The 20,302-nt window shown below is 38.2% G+C and overlaps 1 protein-coding gene and 1 long non-coding RNA gene across 4 annotated transcripts in view; both read left to right on the forward strand.

Moving 5' to 3' along the window:
• The window catches only part of MIPOL1 (mirror-image polydactyly 1), a 201,554-nt gene that overhangs the window by 30,804 nt on the left and 150,448 nt on the right, over window positions 1-20,302 (forward strand). The window lies entirely within an intron of this gene.
• Window positions 8,027-9,457, forward strand: LOC134490478 (uncharacterized). Its single transcript, XR_010067215.1, has 2 exons — window positions 8,027-8,063; window positions 8,650-9,457. It is a non-coding gene; the product is annotated as an uncharacterized LOC134490478 (long non-coding RNA).

A 20,302-nucleotide genomic window follows, 5' to 3' on the forward strand; every position in this document is an offset into this window, starting at 1 on the left:
GAAAAGCAACTAGTCAAGGATATTTTACGTGCTTCACTCACTTAAGGATAGTTTTTATGTTCTTAGTTTTAATTTTTTTAAAAATCCTGTATTTTAATGTTTTGTTTATGAGATGTTCAGAGAACTCTTATGGAAATACTGTTTAATAAAGAAATGATAGATTTTTAAGGTGCTTTGGGACACCAGACAGGCACAGTCATCCTGTATCAGACATTGGCAAAAGAAAGCTACATCAGGCAGTGGACTCTCAAGTAGTGACATGACTCAGATGCACCCCCACCCCCCAAGCAAAATCTCATGAGATTTCAGCACTTTGGGGGGAACACTTAAACATACTGTATTGTGCAATAGCACTGGTGCTTACAATACTTAATGAACAAGTATCATGCATTTGAGTTAGGTTCTATGCAGTAGAAGGATCCACTAAATTTGTAGCTTTCTCTCAAGAGAGTGTGCACATATTTTAGCCTCAATTTGTTTCTTTGTCTTTTCTCTTTTTCCTATCCTGCGTAACATGAATTGAACAATGGAAAGGGAAGAAGACTGGGAAGGTGGGAGGCTTCTGTTTCTTCACCTTCAGGGGCCTGGAATGCTTGTATTTACAAATGAATCCCAGGTATTACACATTTAAGGTTTTATTCAGGGTGAACAAAATAAATGCAGAGCATTGGTATATAACCATGTGACCTTGCTTTCTGAACCATACTCCATCTCCCAATGTTTCCTGTTACCCTTATTTATATGCTGATCTTTAATTCTGACAGCTGATTTTCAATATCCTAGAATTGTTTTGTCATGAATTTCAACAAATTGTTGATTTACACCAATCACTGAAAATAGAGCTGTGAGAATGTTTATGCATGTCCTGTTCACTTTCCCAAGTGATAGATGTGAGTGTGGCTTTTGTTGAAAGAAATAATGCTGATGATGCAAAAACAGCACCATTTCTATTCCATTTATAGAAACTGGCCAGTTTTCCTGAATTGGTCCACAAACCTATAACTAGCTGATTTTCTCCAAATCCTGCTTACTTCAGTAAAAAAGCAGAATTTCCACTGATAAATTTTCCATAATCCAGGGAACACTCTTACTGGTTAATGACTACCAGAATGCTTTTTCCCAATGTGCCTCACTTTATACTTATTTATAATGAAGGTCATTTGCCATTTTATTCATCCTCGGTAGAGAAATCCAATTTAAGTTTATACCGAGAATAATGTGATACTATCCATAAACTTAGCCACTTCACTATGAACTTGTTTATTTATTTATTTTATTTATAACATTTATATGGTTGCCCAAGTCAAAAAAAAGTCAGTGTACAAAAACTCTACAAATACAACCTTCCCCGAAAAAAGCAATACAATACATTAAAAACCAATTAAAACCATAAAATGCTGACTAAACTAAAATGTACTGCAACTCAACCATTGGAACTCCAATCATTTGGACCCAAAGGGCTGGGGAAAGAGCCAGGCCTTCACTGTGTTTCTAAAGGCCTGCATGTTCAGAGGCAACCATTGTTGGGGGAGGGGGGAGCAGATTATTCCCCAAAGCAGGAGCACCACTGAGAAGGCATGAAACCACCTTTTATTGTAAACCGCCCAGAGTCCCCCTCTTTGGGGGGAGATGGGCGGTAATACAAATTTGAAAAATAAATAAAATTAATCTGAGATCCCATACAGTGTCATTTTCTCAGTGAGGGAACCTGGAATGTGCCTTCCCTATTGTGGGAGGGGGACAGGCAGATAGCATAGGGAGCAGGTAGTCCTGCAAATAACCCAGTCCTGTGCCATGCAGGTCTTTATAGATGATAACCAGCACCTTGAATTTCATGCTAACCAGCCTGTTAGGAGCCACTGCAGCTCTAAAGTAGAGGTGTCACAAGGATATAATGAGGAATGCCCATAACTATCTGCCCCACTAAATTCAGGACCAATTGAAACTTCCAGATGGTCTTCAAGGACAGCCCCATGTGGAGGGTATTGCAGTGATCCATTTGGGAGGTAATTAAGGCATGAGTGACTATGAGCAACCTCATCCCCAGTCTAGGAAACAGGTGCAATTGGCACACCTGATGAAGTTGTGCAAAGCTCTCCTGTCCAGAACTTCTACATTCTCTTCTAGCAGGAGCTATGAGTCCATGAAGACTTCCAAATTGCACACTAAATCCAAATAGGGCAGTTCCACCCCACTCAGAGACAAGGATGGACATTCTCCAGTTCCTAGATCCTTGGGACCTCAAACCCATAGCCCCTCAGTCTGGGAAATGTTGATCCCAAGCATGTTCCTCCCCATGCAGACCCCCACATCCTCCAGACACTGAGATAGAACCCTGAAAAGATATACAATTAGGTATCATCAGCATACTCATGATACTGCATCCCATGCTGACAGATGACTTCTTACAGTGGCTTCATGCATATGTTAAAAAGGAGAGGAAAGATGGGAGACCCCTATGGCACACAAATACCATCTGGAACCAGCCCTGAAGGAAAGAGGAGAACCACTGAAGAACAGTGCCCCCTACTCCCAACCATTTAAGCCAGTTCAGGTTACCATGGTTGATGGTACCATAGGCCACCAAAAGGTCAAGGAGAGCTGGTATTGTTGCACCCCCTCCTGAGCCTGCCACAGGTCATTCACAAAATTGACTAATGCTGTCTCAGTACTATATCCCAGCCTGAAACCTGACTAGAAGGGGTCCAGATAATCCACTTACTCTAGGACCCTTTGAAGCTGTAAACCTCAAGGTTTTCACAGTTTCTTGAAGAGGTAACAGATGGTTCTGCTCCCTCTTTCAGAGCTGATGGAACTGTCTCATCTCTCAAGAATGCATTCATCATGGCATGGATACACCCACACACCTCCTACCTGGAGAGCTCAACCAACCAGGTGGTGCATGGATCTAAAACACAGGTGGCTGCACCCATAGAACCAACAACCCTCAAGGCTAACAAAATCAAACTCATGCCAGATAATATCACAAAACTAAGCCCCAGTCACCTCTATAGGACTTGCTCCTCTAGAGTCTCAACTCAGAGTGAATCCAAGCCATTTTTCCACCAGCTGTCAAGAATAATCTTCATAGTATAGTACCTACAGGGTACTTCCCTGGCCTCTCCTGACCAAGTAGGGACTGGGTTGTCCTGAATAGGGCCACCAGGCAATACTTCGAGGGTGCAATAAGAGTGGAGAAATAAGCACATTTTACCATTCTTATTGCCACAGTCTAGGCTCTTACAAAGGCTCTAACCTGTGCCCAGTTGGATCCACTATCAATTTTCCTCCAGCAGCACACCAGGCTTCTGCCATTACATCCTCTGGAGTCCTCTATATACAGGGGACACACTGGGGTCTGCACATAGAGACCCCATAGGCACGATCCAGTCTAAGGCCACCACCTGATTCCAAGCGACAAACAAGGCTTTGCTAAACTGTATATCAAAGCCTCAGGAATAACTCCAAGCTCCTCCTGAAACCTCACAGTCCATTTGTTGCCTGGGGTTGGCCGATCAAATAGGCCCAGCCTCCCTGCAAAAAGAGGTGCAATAGTAAACTTGAAGGTCAACAGCGACTGATCTGTCCATGGCAAGGGATTGATGTTAATATCCCCAACACCAAATCAGATTGCCTTCCACCGCCCTCAGGGAAAAAACAGGTCTGGCATGTGACATACCCCCTCCTGTGTGACACACCCCCTCGTGTGGGTTGGACCCACAATAAGCTGGGTTAGCGCCATGGTAGCCATAACCTCCCAGGCTGCCCCCAAGCCCACCCCCATCATAGGCAGGATGAAGTTCCCCAGAATCATAAACCACCAACACAGAGACTGCAATCAATGAATAGCAAAGGAGGGAAGCTGTTACACAGCAGGGAGGCTGATACGGTAGCAGCAATCCCCATAGATCCCTAAGGCCCAGCCTCACAAGGAGGGTCTCACATCTGGCTATCTATGGGGAGGTACCCCTGACAACCCTCAGCATCTCCAAAAAACAATGCCAAACATTCCCCCTCTACCCCAGTCCTGGGATCATGGCTGTTGCCAAACCTAAAATGCATCTGGGCACACATACTCCACCTGTGCCCAGCCAAGTTTTAGTGAAACATGCCAGGTCAACCCTCTCATCCAGGATTCAATCTCAAATGAGGTCAGGTTTATTAACAACCAACTTGGCATTCAAAACTACCAGCTGGAATCCAGAGCCACCTGAGGCTTGATGGCCACAAACTGTGGATGAGGACAGGGGCCAGAATGCAGGACCACTACAAAACATCAACCCTTTGTTCTCCATGGGCAGCCCTGCCTCCCGCCATCTCTCCCCTTGCTCTTCATTCAGCAAAAATCATCTATCTGTTCCTAATTTCCCCAATACCTTCCTCATCCCCAACCTCTGCCCCCTCTCCTCCATGGTCAAGAGTCTCATTACTACTAGCCCAACACTCTCTCCTTGGCTGGCAGATTGGCATCCCAAGCACAATCAAGTTTTCAATTGCTTTGTTTCTCCAAAAGAAAGTGGAACTGCGTATCATCAACATACTGGTATCACCTTCAGACCTCCAATCATACAAATCACCTTTGTGGGATTCCCCCCCACCCTGCAGTTTGTATAAATATTAATCAGCCTGGAGGACAAGATGGAGCCCTTAGGGATAGCACAGAGTTACGTTTATGTGATGAGCACCACCTTGCGGACATACATCAATAGGAAGATTAGGTCCATTGAAAAACAGCCCTCCCAGGACCCAGACCTGTCCAGTAATTCAGTAGGATATCATGGTCGATTATATCAAGGAGTTCTAAGAAATTGAATCAAGTTTTACTCCTCCCCCTCTTATTTCCCAGTAAAGATAATGTGCAAAATTATTTTATTGTAGGATCTTTGCTGAAATCTAATTGTATTATAAAATATGAATCATAGAGCTCTAGTGGCAGACAAATTTACAAAATTACAGTATGTGCTTCCATTATTTCTCAACCTTGGCAACTTTAAGATGTCAACTTCCAGAATTCCCCAGCCAGCATGGGTTGGGTCGGGTTGGGAATTGAAGTCCAGACATCTTAAAGTTGCCAAGGTTGAGAAATGCTGGGTTAGCGGGACTATCTCCATTACAATGGCTAGGTTTTCCTTCCAAACGAAGGTATTAAGAATTGATATGGCAGGCTTAGACACCACAATGCCTTCATGTGTGCACCTCTCTCCACAGAGTTACGTATAGTCTCCAAATGTTAAAGAAATAATAGCAATAAGCCTTACTTTTGGTCAAAAGGATTGCGGAATAAAGTTTATAGTTTGATAAATGCCAAACATTGGCAACTACCTCTAATATGTTAGATGATGTAACTATAAAATAATTTGATAACTGATATAATTACAAAATGGTGATATTTGTATTGAATTTAAACATATCCTCTCTACTTAGATGTTTGTAACTGCAAAAAAACTATGATTTGAGACTCAATGATCTATTAAATAAGGTGAATCTAAGGGCAAACATAGGTAGTATTTTGTAGTAGATACCCATCCTTTGTTCTGGAAATGCTGAAACTTCCATTAGAATAAATTATATTGACATTTACAGAAATCTTGAAAGCATAAAACATAGGTGTGTTTCTTTTAATTGTTTGATTTATGAGAAGTCATTTTTGCTTAAGAATACACTAATGTACCACTAGTTTTTTTAAAAAAAAAGACTTCTTCCAGTATAATGTCTGAATCCAAATTCATAAAGAGTTAGAAAAATGAGATGTCTGAGCTATAGGATTCACAGGGATTTCCTATGAAGCCTATTTAATCAGGATAACACTGTTATTAATATTCATAGAGTCAGCTGGAACACAAATGACAGACTATGGAGCCTAAAAAAAATTACTTTGTGAATTTATTAAAAGCAGCTTAAAAAATTAATGGAATTCAAGTGAAGTTGGTGAATATGAAAATCTTATGTTAGCAGAAAAAGAATGTTTTAAAAGAAACTTTCTTTTAATACCAACTTGCACTGATATTTTTGACAGATTTTCATTGGTACTTAAAGGAGGAAGATGCATGAATGGTCATTTAAAAGGATTTAAAGACATTGGCACATTAATTTTTACATGAATAATAAGTAGTTTCCAAAAGCAATTAACTTACAGTGTACAAGATTTGAATAAGAAAATAAGACCATGACATTAAAGGGCAAAGAAAATGTGCTCTACATTTTAAAATTAGTAATATGTCTTCTAATAAAATAATTTGATTCATCTCTTCAGTGGATGTAGTCCAGATATAGATATTTATCCAATCTGTTTGTTTGTCTAAGGGCACATAATGATTAACGAGATATCCTTATGTTGTTGCCAGAAGCATATCCATGAAGAGTGACTGAAACACAGCCTTGACAGTTCAGAATTGTGCCTCAAACTGGATATTATTATTAAAATAGCCATTTGATTAATTTCTTTGTATTTGGAGAGAGTGATGTTTTAGCATGTTTATGTCCTCATTTTGCTTAAAACTTCTAAAGCCACCAACACAAAATTATATATGTGGTTTGAGAACTATCTAACACTAATCTTTTCACTTTACTGTACTACCGTAAAGTAAGTGCTGAAGATTATCATCCATTTGGAACTACAATTAATTTGAGAATGATTAAAATTAAGACTTAAACCTGGTTCAACTCAAAATGAGACACTCTCCAGTCACACTGAAACCACATTATAGCATATTCCTTAGTAAAACTACTCAGAAGTAAATCTAGATGAGTATCATTTAATCCCTTCTAAATTCATGCAGACTGAAATACTATACATACTTATCTGGGACCATCCCACTGAATTAAGTGAGTAGACGTGAATAAGATGGAATGTTACTCATGAGTAATGTTGTGTTGTATGTTGATTTCAATGAATAGTAAGTACAACTAGAATTGGATTGGTTGGAACATTGTGAATAAAACTTAATATGAATTTAAATAGGCAGCTAAAATTCATTCATGTGATGACTGGGCCTATTTGGTTCAAAGTTCCTGCATATACTTACGATACACATTTTTTAAGTAGTTATCAGTTACTTCAGTTAATAAAATATTGATATAGCTACACTAACAAAGATAAAAAATTAGGTGATTGTTTTACATTCAAAAACTGGTAAAAACACCATTCTTTTTTCAATGTACTGTATGTTCAAATAATTGTCTTAATAGAATATACTTTTTAAGAAATAAAATAATAGAATATATTTTAAAGGAATAAAATATACAGTATGTTAATATATGTTAATAAAATACATGTTAAAGCCAAATTAGATTAACTTATTTTGAAGCTACCTGTTTGAATAGAAGAGATTGTCCTCTTTCTTCCTGACGTAGGGGCAGGCTCTGTATATGCTTTACGGCAGAACCTTTATATGTGCCAAAGTAAATCTGGCACCCCTCTCTAGCCACAGATAAGCCATATTGTAATAAAGAACTATCCCAGCTTTCTACCTGAAATGAATTCTCAAGGTATTAAGCAGTAACAAATAAATATAAAAGCAATATTTACAAAACATGTATATGTGCATGGTTAAAAGGCATAAAATAATATTCACTAAAACAAGAACTTTGTGGTTAGAACCCTTCCCCAAAACCTGCCTTGAAATCCTGTGTCCACTGATTATTTGTAGGTAATTCTTACTAGCAATTGACTATGGCAACCATATCTTGTGAGCTTATTTGTTTGTTTGTTTGTTTATTATCCTGCCTTTATTAAATAACTCAAGGCAGCAAACATACCTAATACTCCTTCCTCCTCCTCTTTTCCCCACAACAACAACCCTGTGGGGTGGGGTGGGCTGAGAGAGAGCGACTTTGTTTGTTTGTTTGTTTGTTTATTTATGATTTATGATTATTCATAGTTATATAAATAATTATAAATTATAAATAATAATTTATTTATAATTTATTTGTTTTGTTTATTTGTTTAATTTATTTATTTGTGCATGCAGTGAATGGCTTTCAATCTCCAAAGGTTTCACTGTGTTCTCACCTTACTTTTGGGCTTCTTCAGATAAGTGCGGCTGTTTGAATGTCTATGCACAGTATGTATCCAGGAGAGGGCAGTATTTTCCTATACCAGGTATATAAAAGAGCATGCCCTGCTTAGACTGCCAATGTTTCTTGTAATTACTCCCAGTATATTTGTTGCTTGCTTATGAATTAACTTGCATTTATGGAACTAAATCATTCCAATCATTTAATTACACCTGAGGAGCTGAACTATAATTGCTTGCTTCCAAGTAGGATCTGATATGGCTTGAGCAGTATTAATTTGGTGTTTACTTTTCTGAGTGCTAAAAGCATTAAACTGATTGTGCAGCGGGATTACATTTTACTAATTGCTGGCATTCATTAGCTGGGTAAATGGTGATGAAGTATGACTGTATATTGGGAAGGGATAAAGTGGTGGTTTTAAATAGTATATTACTAGGCATATTAAGGCCTTAAGATGTATTTTAAAATACTCCAGAGGTTATTAAAGACAGTAGTTTCTTCATCTCTTACAGTAAGAATACTTTATTAAAATGCTGTAATTATTATGGACCTTTTTGTGCAATATGCAGAGAAATGGCTTCATTGAATTAAACACATTTCTTCAATGTTAATAACATCCTTCCATATTTTCAGCTAATCCAAGAGTAAATGAGGAACTTAGAAAAAAAAATTGCCAATCCCAAATCAACACAATTGCACAAAATTGAAAATGGCCAAGTTACCGCTTCATTTGAGGACTTTTGCCAGGAGCTCAGGCACTCTGAATGAGGGAGTTTGTCCTCTCTGCTGCCGGCTGAAGAAGGTGCCCTTTCACAAGGCCTCCCTTGAAGTATTCTGAGCACTTAAGCAAGCCCAGAACGATGAAGCCCATAGTTTCATGTTTTGAGAGGGAATTCCTTTTGAACTTTGTAATCGTTTAGTATGCACCCACTTTGTACATGCACATATAATTTTACTTCCTTTTCCTATCATGTCAGATAACCTAAGTGATGAAACGTTGGCTTATTTTTTCACTGGTGTTTCTTACAAAATAGTATAGTTTCTTTTTTATGTTGCTGGCACGGTGGTTTATATAATTTAATATGGCTGTAAATAGGAAGCAACTGTGAGAAATTTCTCTTCATGTTGTGCGTGTATAAGAAACATGGAGAGAGATCAGATGTGATCAAATTATGCAAACATTATTTACTACCAATATTGCAAAGCAAGAGAAAAGTAATCCTATTTGCTTTACTGGAACTGCTCATTCTGTTTTATAGTAACTGTTGTCAGGATTATGTTTTGAGAATTAATTCAGTTTTCAATGCCACCATTAGATTCAATGGAGAGCAGAATAAATCACAATCTAACTGAAAGTGTGAACAAAAAAAACTTACTTTACTGTGAAAGTCAATTTAATGTCACCTGTTAAAATAAACAAGTTTTATTGTCCTATTATAAACATTTTTGAGTCATTTGTCTTGCACATTCTCTGACAAATAAGGGCAAGGTATAGGTGTGCTCTGATATATTGTTTTAAGTTTGTTTACCTAAACTTGGCTTTAGTTTAGCTCTGAAGTCTTGGAGCAATACACAGAGTCCTTGCCAGATCAAACAAGCTCAGCAATACAGTACAAGTAGAGGACCGGTGAAACGGTAAATGACTTGTGAGTTATTGATACATAGCCCCAGGGGTAATGCCAGTGTTAGGTATTGCCTGGAATGCATTTGTTCTTGCCGATACCTTTTAAAATAATAATGATGAAATTTTCTTATTTAATCTAAGAACGTAAGATCTGTGTTAGGTTAGGCAGATCCCAGGCTTATCTCATCCAAGATTTCATTCTTACAGTGGTCAACTAGATGTCAATGGAAAGCCCAATGTAGGACAGGAGTGAAGTGGTACCCTTCTGCTCAAGTAGTGGAAAAATTAGTTTGGAGAGACATAAAAAAATAATATATAGCCAATGTGATTAATGATTAGCCTTACCCTCCATTAATTTGTATAACCCCTTTTTAATCCATTCAGGTTGATGGCTGTCATTACAACTTCTCGTAGTTTATTCTTGCAATGGGTAAAGTATTTTTTTAATCTCCTACAGTTCAGCTTCTTTGACTAATGCGTTGGTTCTACTGCAGAACATAATGTGGCTACAAGCTTGTATCTTCTAAACAAGACTTTCCAGGGAATTCTGGAAGCTGTCCAACACACACTGAGGACACCAGTTTGGGGAAGAGCAATTTATATGGAGCAGAGCAAAATGAAAATAACTACAAGGAATCAGAGCCTCTAATTTCCAGCTGCCAAATCAGGAAGAGCCATTTTACTAATTATGTTTAATATAATACATATTTATATTTGTATATAATTAATATTATATTGAATGATTAAATAATATAATTAATATTTTACTTTTAATATTATAGATTCTTCCTTTTTTAAGGGCAGAGAATGATTGAATAGTTTTGATCAAATTGGACATTATTAAAACAAAATGGATTAGAAAGTTCTATTATTAAGTGATTCAAAAGCTGGTGATAACAGAGAATGCTTTAGTAATCTTATTAATGTGACATATCTACATAGACCTCTTGTCTATGTACCAGCATAGTTTCTCTACTGCCTGATCTATGTAGCTGCTTTAATTCAGAAGCTCATGGGATCAGCTGTGGAATCTGATGATGAAGCACACGAATGGGCACACAGAGTATTTGTGCTAAAGTACCGTACTTTGTCAGAAACAAATGGCAGAATAATTATCCCATTAAACCTACTCTGAGAAGTCTTGTGATTCAAGGAAATCCAAAAGTATCGTTCCGTTCCCTCCTTCATCTAGCCAACTACAAATACTTACTTATTACATCACATTTCAGAACCTCAGCAACCAGTTCAACTTCAGTACCTTTAGGGGTCACTATACCCTAAGAAAGGTTAAAAAGGTTAACTCTTTCAAAGAGGTCATTGGCAGCGTGGTGTACTTATACCTTAATTAATACCTGCCAAGATACCATTATGTTTTGACTTGAATGTAGTGAGCCATATAATCCATTGATCAGTGTGAATTTCCCAAATTCATGAGTTGCTGTTAAAAATATACGTGAGTATAATCAGTCATGTAATACAGATTTGAAATTATGTTGATGACAGCATATTTTTATAATAGCAAGCCAAGAACACTGTAGGATACTTAATATCCAAACTGTTAAGATTACAAATCTAATCTTTGTGCAGTTTTATCAATCAGGCCTGTTGGAAAAATATGTGTAAGAACTATAAATTCTATTTGTTTTTATACTGTGATTCCCTTAAGCACCTTCCCTGCAAGATTTTATCCAGGATAACACAACTGTGGGGAGGGATCTTAAGAGAATCACAGTATAATAAATTTGATATCATTATCTCTTTTCTAAGATATTCTGAATTTCTGTTTAATTGCTGAGAGTATTATACAGTTGTAATTGAAATTATTCAACCCCCACTGCAAATCAGGTTGATAGTCAAAATGTACAGACTTTCAGCTGTTTGCAATGAACAAATCAAGCAAAGCAATTGAAATAGCTCAACACAATGAATGCTTCAAGTGGTGTCCCCAAAGTCAACTGAAAATGCAACTTATCATGACTTCTCCAGTCTCAAAATTATTCAACCCCCTGAATAGAATCCATCACAACAGCACACATACAGTATGCAAAACAGGTGTTGTCTCAAGCACACCTGATGCAGCTAATCAAGGGCTTCATTAGTTGCACCAGCTATGCTTGAGCTGGAACACATGAAATATCTGAACTGGCTACGGGTTTGTTGAGTGTCACATTTGACTGCATGTTAGAAATACAGTATGGCTAAGTCAAAAGAATGGTCCAAAAAGGTAAGAGAAGAGATCATCGCCCTTCACAAACAAGGAACAGGATACAAAAAGATAGCGAAGGCACTGAATGTTCCTAGAGACACTGTTGGAAGCATAGTTCACAAGTTCAAAGTTAAAGGAACAGTGGTTACACCACCTGGACAGGGCAGAAAAAAGAAGCTGTCAGTGGCTGCAACCAGATTTCTGAGAAGGCAGGTGCAGAGAAACCCTTGAGTGACTGCAAAAGACCTGCAACAAGACTTGATGGCAACAGGCACTGAGGTTTCAGTGAGCACAGTAAGGTGCGTACTAAACACAGAAGGTGTCCATGCCAGAACTCCAAGATGTACACTACTACTGACCCAAAAGCACAAGAAAAGTCAGCTCCAATATGCTCAAAATCATATAAATAAGCCACAGAAGTTTGGGGATTCTGTTCTGTGGAGCGATGAAACAAAACTGGAACTTTTCGGTCTGATGGATCAGCGGTATGTCTGGAGGAAGAAGAATGAAGCATATGCTGAAAAGAACACTCTGCCTACAGTTAAGCATGGTGGTGGCTTGGTGATGCTCTGGGGCTGCTTTGCATCCTCTGGCACTGGAAACCTGCAGCGTGTGGACAGCAAGATGGATTCATTGAAGTATCAGGAAATCCTAGGAGAAAACATCATGCCATCTGTAAGGAAGCTGAAGCCTGGGCATCATTGGACCTTCCAACAGGACAATGATCCCAAGCATACCTCAAATTCCACTAAGGCTTGGATGCAGAAGTCCTGGAAGATTCTACAGTGGCCATCACAGTCACCTGATTTGAACCCCATAGAAAATCTGTGGTGGGATATGAAGAAGGCTGTTGCAGCACAAAACCCCCCAAGAATATTACTGAACTGGAGGCCATTGCTTATGAGGCTTATGGGCTAAGATTCCTCAGGAATGCTGCCAGAACCTGGTGTCTGGCTATGCATCTCGTTTGCAGCAGGTCATAACAGCAAAAGGGTGCTCTACTAAGTACTGAAGATGCTTGCCATGAAGAGGTTGAATAATTTTGAGACTGGAGAAGTCATGATAAGTTGCATTTTCAGTTGACTTTGGGGACATCACTTGAAGCATTCGTTGTGTTGAGCTATTTCAATTGCTTTTGTTTGATTTGTTCATTGCAAACAGCTGAAAGTCTATACATTTTGACAACCTGATTTGCAAGGGGAGTTGAATAATTTCAATTACAACTGTATTTTCTTGGTTGTAGTGGTTCAAATGATGAAGATCAAGTGTCAGACAGGAGATAGTCCTAATCTTATAATCCTGTCTTTTACACTTTACCTTATCTTCTCTCCACAACAAAATTGAATTGCATAAATGACTTGCTGACAAAACCTGGCATAAATTTCACTTGAAACTTGTTCATATTAAGTTAATTACACCTAAAAGGAAGGTAGCCTGGTACCTTCCATATGTTGTACTCTACTTATTCTGATAATCTTTTATTATCATCCATATTGGTTGTCACTAATGAGAGTTGTATTCTAAAATCTCCATACAAGATTGTCTATTCTTGTTCTGTCTTTTTTAATTCATGAAAAATAATATACATACTTGGTAGAATCTGAGGGGAAAAAACATTCTGGAACCATTCTCACTTATCCTAGTGACACTCATTAGCTAGTTGAGTTGAGTTAAGCTTCATATTAATATTTAAGAGTCCCCAATGGTCATTTTGATACTTAGCTTTCTTCACCATTAGCATTTTATTGTAACAGTGTCCTTCTTTTCTTTGGCTTCCTTTGGATGTTTAGGATTAATTCCCATCATCCCATGGCTGATGGGATTTGTAGCTGAAAACTTCAAGCTGGACCCAGGTTTGGGGAGAATATTTTATCCAGATTGTTGAAGTAACCTAGCCTTAGCACTTACAAATCCTTTTTTTTTTCTTCAGTACACTCCAAGTCTCATAAACATTCATAGAACCCAAGTTCTTTAACAGCAGCATTGATCTTTTCTGGATGCATTTGTCTGTGAATAGAAAGCAAAGTCTCAGCTGAATCCTATCACAGTGACAATGGACATCTTTCCTTGAAGGAAGGACCTGTCTTCTCTTAGAATAGACATCCCCTTTATTTGCAGCCAATTTCTACCTAGAAGAAAATGAGGAACCCTATCTTGCTCCACTTAAAAGCATGACTGTAGAAAGTAGTTTTTCAATGTAGCATTTATAATTAGGTGAATTAAATCTGTATTTGTTTTTAGAAATTGAAAATAGATGAAAGACAAGGAGGACTGCAAAGAGATGTAAAGGAGGGCAAAAACAATGGAACAAAATAGGTTCTCACTGTTGTGTAATAAAGAAGAGGAAAGGGGGAAGTTACCAAGAAGGAAAAAAATGGGAGTTGCCAAAAGAGCTAAGAAAGAGGATGAAAGAATTCAGAAAACAACAAACTGACTTTTAATTCATACAATATTTTACAGATTTTAAAGAATGGAGGCTGAAAATGTCACCAGATTTATTAGAGACTAAGACCCGCTGGATTATATCTTCGTGGGCTACCTGGCCCAAAGACTTTTCTGCCCTTTCTTTTCTTTGCCTCTGTAAAGCTTTGCTTGAAGTTTGGAAATCCTAAAGACAAGACTAGGAACATGAGAGGCTGGAGGAGAGAAAAGGATTGCCTCAGATCAGGCAGGGGTAGCTTGTGTGAATGGGAAACTGCTTCTGCCCATTTGGGGCCAATTTTTCACAGCATGTCTTAGGCCTTTTGTGTATCCCCCCCAGGCCTATAGTGGGAATGCAAGGGCCTGTAGTGGGGGTGGGCGAGGGAACAGTTAAGAAAGTACCTTTGCATGAATAGACTTCTGTTTCTATTCAGTCCACTGCACACAGTAACACTTCTAAGTAAACATGGTTAAGGTTGCATTGTTGAGGGGGTAGCCCCTTCACTTGTACTCAGTGCATTAAATGTATGCTGAACTGTTCAACGTCTAGGGGGAAAATGAATAAAAGAAAAAAGTGTGGGTTGTAAACAGAGAACATAAAAAAATTAAACACAGTGTTTAACTTAAGAAGTAATTTTTCACTTTGGTTAAAATTTCTACATTTTTTCCCATTCATTTCCTTTATTCTTTGCCCTGTTTAATTCATTGAATACTTTGGAGTCAATGTGTTGTGAGGAATATGATGCCTGATAGCATCCAAGCCATTCTTTCCTCCATGCAAAGCAATACTCACAATTCTATCTTTTTTGAGGGTCATTTGTTATATATAATGCATACTGTCCATTGCTAAATAATGTACTCTGGGTATTTACTGTTAGGGCTGAGCAGAGCTAATCAGGCCTAGATTAGATCCACTGAAATCAAGTTAGTCATGACTACTCATGTCGTACTGATTTTGGTGGGTTTACACCAGAACAATCATAGCTCAATTCCAAACAGCCAAAATGGCTAAGGACTGGTTCCGCTGAATTCAGCTGGCTGAAGTGGTGCCCTATCTAAATTGCACTCTTTTCAAGATAGTCATTGCTTGGGGGTGGGGGTGGAATTGGAAATTCTGAGGAACACTGAGCTTCCTTTAGATTCCATTGTTGGAAGTTAATCCCGCCCTCAGCTGGCTTAACGTTATGTCAGTGTGGGGACTAGGAGAGTCGGGTATGGCAGGACGTGTCTTCTCTTTTGCCTACCTCATTCTCCATCTCTTGTGGCTCTTGTCCAAGCAATTTTCGCCAGCAGAGCAGTTTTGCTGGCAGATCATTTTGCCAGCAAATCTCTGGGGTCAGCTGGCAGAAAATATTTTCTGCTGGCAGAAGGGGATCTTGGCCAAGGAAATGATTTATACCTCATTTTTACAACCTCCAGCCAGTGCATCCAAGTTAGGTTAGTCTGGATCAAACCCAAAAGCTGTTGGCACTGTAAATTTCTGGAGTTGTCCTGTATTCAGTGTGCTTCTCCAATTAAAATTTCAGAAAACTATTGTATGTATTATTATCATCTAGCTGTTCAGAAATGGCAGCATTTTACTAAGAGGTATAAAGTTTAATTTTAGATTGGTCCAGCATTACTACAGGTGGCATGAGCAAAGACATAACAAATTTTTCATTAAAAAGCAGTTCATGTCCCCTAGGGGGATGCAGCAGAGATGAGATGAGGATCAAAGATTTCGCCTGCATGTTTAATAGACTTTTTCCACCTGCAAATAAAGTTAATTGGCTCATTATTGCCAAAAGTGGCCTTATCTTTATTAGGACATGTGATTAAATGCTTTGAAAAAGTAGTCTTTTGCAGTGTGTCCTTTTGTGTTTTGGGGTCAATGCATGCTTACCTAATTTTATAACTCTAAATTTATCATACTAGCATTAATATCTGAATCAATTCAGGTGTAAGGAAGGATTTCTGTTTAATCAAAGAGTGTCCAGGGATGTTACCCTGCTCCATTTAAAAAGGAAATTTAGATAATTAAGATTTGGTGAATTGATGAAAGCATATATAATAAGAAAGTATCTGTCAAGTATCTCAGTAAGTATTTGTACAATATGTGTGCATACATTGTGTGTGTGTTTGTTGTGTACATGATGTATACGTGAACAGATATTTTTGTGCCTTTATGCTTTTTTAGACAACCTATTAGTTTTCCTGAATAAAAATCTGCAGCTACTGTGCTTGGAAATTATGTAATAAATCCATATTGATTGTTATGAGATCCTGAACTCCTGTATTTAGACTAACCTGCATTACAATGAGAGATAAACAGAATATTTACTTATCCCTTATGAGCTGCTGCTGATATGTAAATTTATTCTTCTACTTTGCACAAATACACTTTTGAGCTACTGCTTAAACACTTCAGGGTCCTTAGCCAAACAGTTTTAATGATGCTTCCAATATTATGAAAGTGTGACATTTGATTAATACCTTGTGTAGTTGTGGTGCTGCAGGAAAATGTAAACAACACGCAAATAAAGCCCCATGCATCTGAGTCATTGTGCAACACCTAGATAATTGATAATTTTACTGTTTATATCCATCTTGACATTTTTTTTATCAGCCAAAGGCAGGTTTCATTTGGATTCCTAATCTGAGATTTATCTGGATCTGGAAGTCATAGCTGGGGTTCCCACAGGAAATAGTCCATCTACCAACAGATTAAATGGCAGTCCTGCAGTTGTTAAGGGAGCTTTGCATTTTACACACATGCACACTCACTCGGTCAGCACTGTGAAGAAAAATTAAAGTAGTAACCCAGGTTTAGGAACAATGTAGCTAAAAAGTCCCATATTTGCTGAATGACAAAGGGTTATATAGCAGCATTTTCATGTTATTATTCGTGCTTGAATTTCTTGTTTGCTTTGTTGAGTCTGCTGACGAATACTAATAAATGCCTGCAACAATCCAGCGGGAGATGCCTGGCAACAAAGCTATGCGGTGGACCTCCCTGATCTTCTCCAGTTCACAACCTGACCTTTTGAAAAATTGCCTGGGCTAAGCTGCAGAATTTGGGTGTAATGGTTATTGTTAACTCCAGCTTTAGGATTTATTAATTTGTGTGATCAAGACTTACCTATACTTCAAAGTTTCAAAAGACCAAACACAATCATCCGTCCATTAGAACTAACATTGTGTTTCATTGAATTTACTCTCCCCGTCCTATTATCTGTCCAGCAATACAGCTATTTTGATTGTATGTGTCGGTGGAATCTCAGAAATGCTTTTAAGGCACAGCAAAAAGATCTATGCAGAACTGAATTTTCCCAAAAATCTAATCCTGGAAAATAATACCATGGTAATGAATTGCAAAAAAATTAGCAAATAACACGAAAAAGTCAGGGATATTTACACAGTAACTGCTTAACGATCACTCTTGACATTAAGTACTAAAATTAGGTTTAGCTTCAAAAGATGGTTATGCAGTGCTATACGAACTAAGCTAAGAGAAAATTAACTAAGCTTAGGCTGCAATTCTGTGCATACTTATGTGAGAGTAAATTACACTTAAAATGATAAGATTCACTAACAGTCTTGAAAGCAGTCTTCAATTGCTCAGATTTAGATTACTCCCCCCCCACAAAGAAGTGTTATGTCAATTCCAGAATATCTACTCAGCTGTGTAACCCTGATGTGTACCTGAATATTTTGCTTGCTGCTTTTGAGTTGCTGAATTTTTTTGTTAGAATGGTTCAAAATGTATTTCTCTAAATATATTTTCAGAGTACTCAAAGAACCATGTTGTGGTACAACACTATGGTGAGGATTCAGAGAATCCCTTTACTGTATAAACAACACCCATCACTCCTTTCATGCAATTCTCTTGCTTATGTCAGTTCCTCCTACGACCTTTGCATCGTATCCTGTACCACGTCAAAAGCAGTTTTTCAAAGAGTAAAGAGAGTGTAATAAGGAGGATGGGAGGCAAGGAAACCCCACTGCAAAGCAGAGTTCCAAGGGTGTTTCTCTGAATCTGTCCTTGGGAAATGTTAGCACAGGATTATGCCTACAAAGGGCTTCATCTTTTCCAGTAAAAAGGATTGTGATGTAAACATAAATCTTCTCTAAATTTATTAAAAATGGTGGCTCATTGTGCTTTTAATAGTTGGTAGTATTTATACATCTACAGTATATCACATCTGGGCTGCAAAATTCTGGAAATATATATTCCATTCAATCGTGTCCAGTTCTTGGAGACTGCCTGGACAAGTCCCTGCAGTTTTCTTGGCAGGTTTTTCAGAAGTGGTTTGCCATTGCCTCCTTCCTAGGGCTGAGAGAAAGTGACTGGCCCAAGGTCACCCTGTTGGCTTTGTGCCTAAGGTGGGACTAGAACTCATGGTCTCCATAGCCTGATGCCTTAACCACTACACCAAACGGGGTCTCAGCACAATATTAGGTGGCAGCAAAAAGACTTATATGTTTTGTATCCTTTTGCTGCCATCTTGCTCTCATCATATTTATGTTCAGTCCAAATTTGGTAATCCTACAAATTATAGGAATACCCATAAAATAAAATTAAGTATATTTTAATTAAAGTATGAGCTCACAGTAAAGCAGAAAAGACTAGGGAATGTTAAGCAGAAAGGGATAAATATGGTGTACAGGATGCCCATTTTGACTTTTAATTTACAAAGAAAGTGCTGCCCTCTAATATGGTATCTCCGGCATTGTTATGTAAGATGCAAGTTTTCACAAATATGGAAAACACCTTCCTGAACAAGTAAACAGTGAAAGCAAATGATATGCCTATGTAGTGAGGGACTGTGTGCTCAACTATGCGGGCTGATTGTAAGGGGTGTGTTCTGAGGGTGGGTGATTGTTCATTGTAGATGATTGAGTGACTGCTCCCTACTGAGTAAGCAGAGGCTGTAGGAGGAATATGTGGAAGCCACATTCCAGGAACAAGCTTATTGAGCTAGTGGACAGAGAAAGCAAACAAGAGTTTGCCAATAGAGTTTAAGGGGGAGTCTTTAACCATTTTTCTAAGTGAACAGTATGAACTTGCCTAACCTGAGAAACAAGAAGAAATAAAGGCTTACACTGATAAGAAACAAAAGTGAATTATGAATGGATAAAACACTGCAGTTATGTCCTGTATATTTGCAGAAAATGTATGTTTGTTGTACTGCTTCAAAAAAAAGAATAAAAAGCAAGAATGTTGGAGCAATGACTGGCTACACTAAATAGATGAGAGAAGATAAAGACCTATCAGATCAAACAGGGAGGTGCTGGTGGAGAAAGCAATTCTCCAAAAAGAAGAGAATCAAAGAGTAAGCCCAGTACTTGAGAGTGATAACCAGAAGCAAGCAATATAGAAAGCACTGTACATGTTTTCAACTGAGAAATAGAAGAAACAGATTCTGAGCATTCAGGAAAACAAAAGAAGGCACTATAGAAAAAGAGACAGGATGCTAGATCCCTGAGGCAGTGGATACAGTTGTATCCTGCAAAAAGAAAAAGAGAAGAGTCATGGTAGATGGTGACCCACTATTGTAAGACATTGAAACAACTATGTGTGAACCGGACACATTGGCTTCTGAAGTGTGCTGTCTGACAAGATGAAGGATTAAGAATGTAGTGGAACAACTTCCAAGACTTACCAAGTCCAGTGACAATTATCTTTTCTTGTTAATCCACATGGGGCCAAATGATAGGACAAAGAACAACTTCAACAGCTACATCTTGTGGACTTTGAAACTCTTGGAAGAAGACTGAAACTCAAAAATATGGGCACTCAGGTTTTGCTGTCATCCATCCTTCCCACCAGTGAAGAAGACTGGAAAGAGAGAGAAGAATATTGCAAATGAATAACTGGCTACAGAAACAGGATCAGCAGGGGAGATTTGGTTTCTGGGGCCATGGGCTTAGTTATATGGTTGATGGATTATGGCACAGCATGGGTTTCACTTCATAAGACCTGGAAAAAATGTTGATAATGGTTTCCTAGACACATTACAGAACTTTCAGGAAGGAGAATTATGCAGTACCTATAA

The sequence above is a fragment of the Candoia aspera genome, chromosome 1 (genome assembly GCF_035149785.1).
Source record: "Candoia aspera isolate rCanAsp1 chromosome 1, rCanAsp1.hap2, whole genome shotgun sequence".
Classification (NCBI taxonomy): domain Eukaryota; kingdom Metazoa; phylum Chordata; class Lepidosauria; order Squamata; family Boidae; genus Candoia; species Candoia aspera.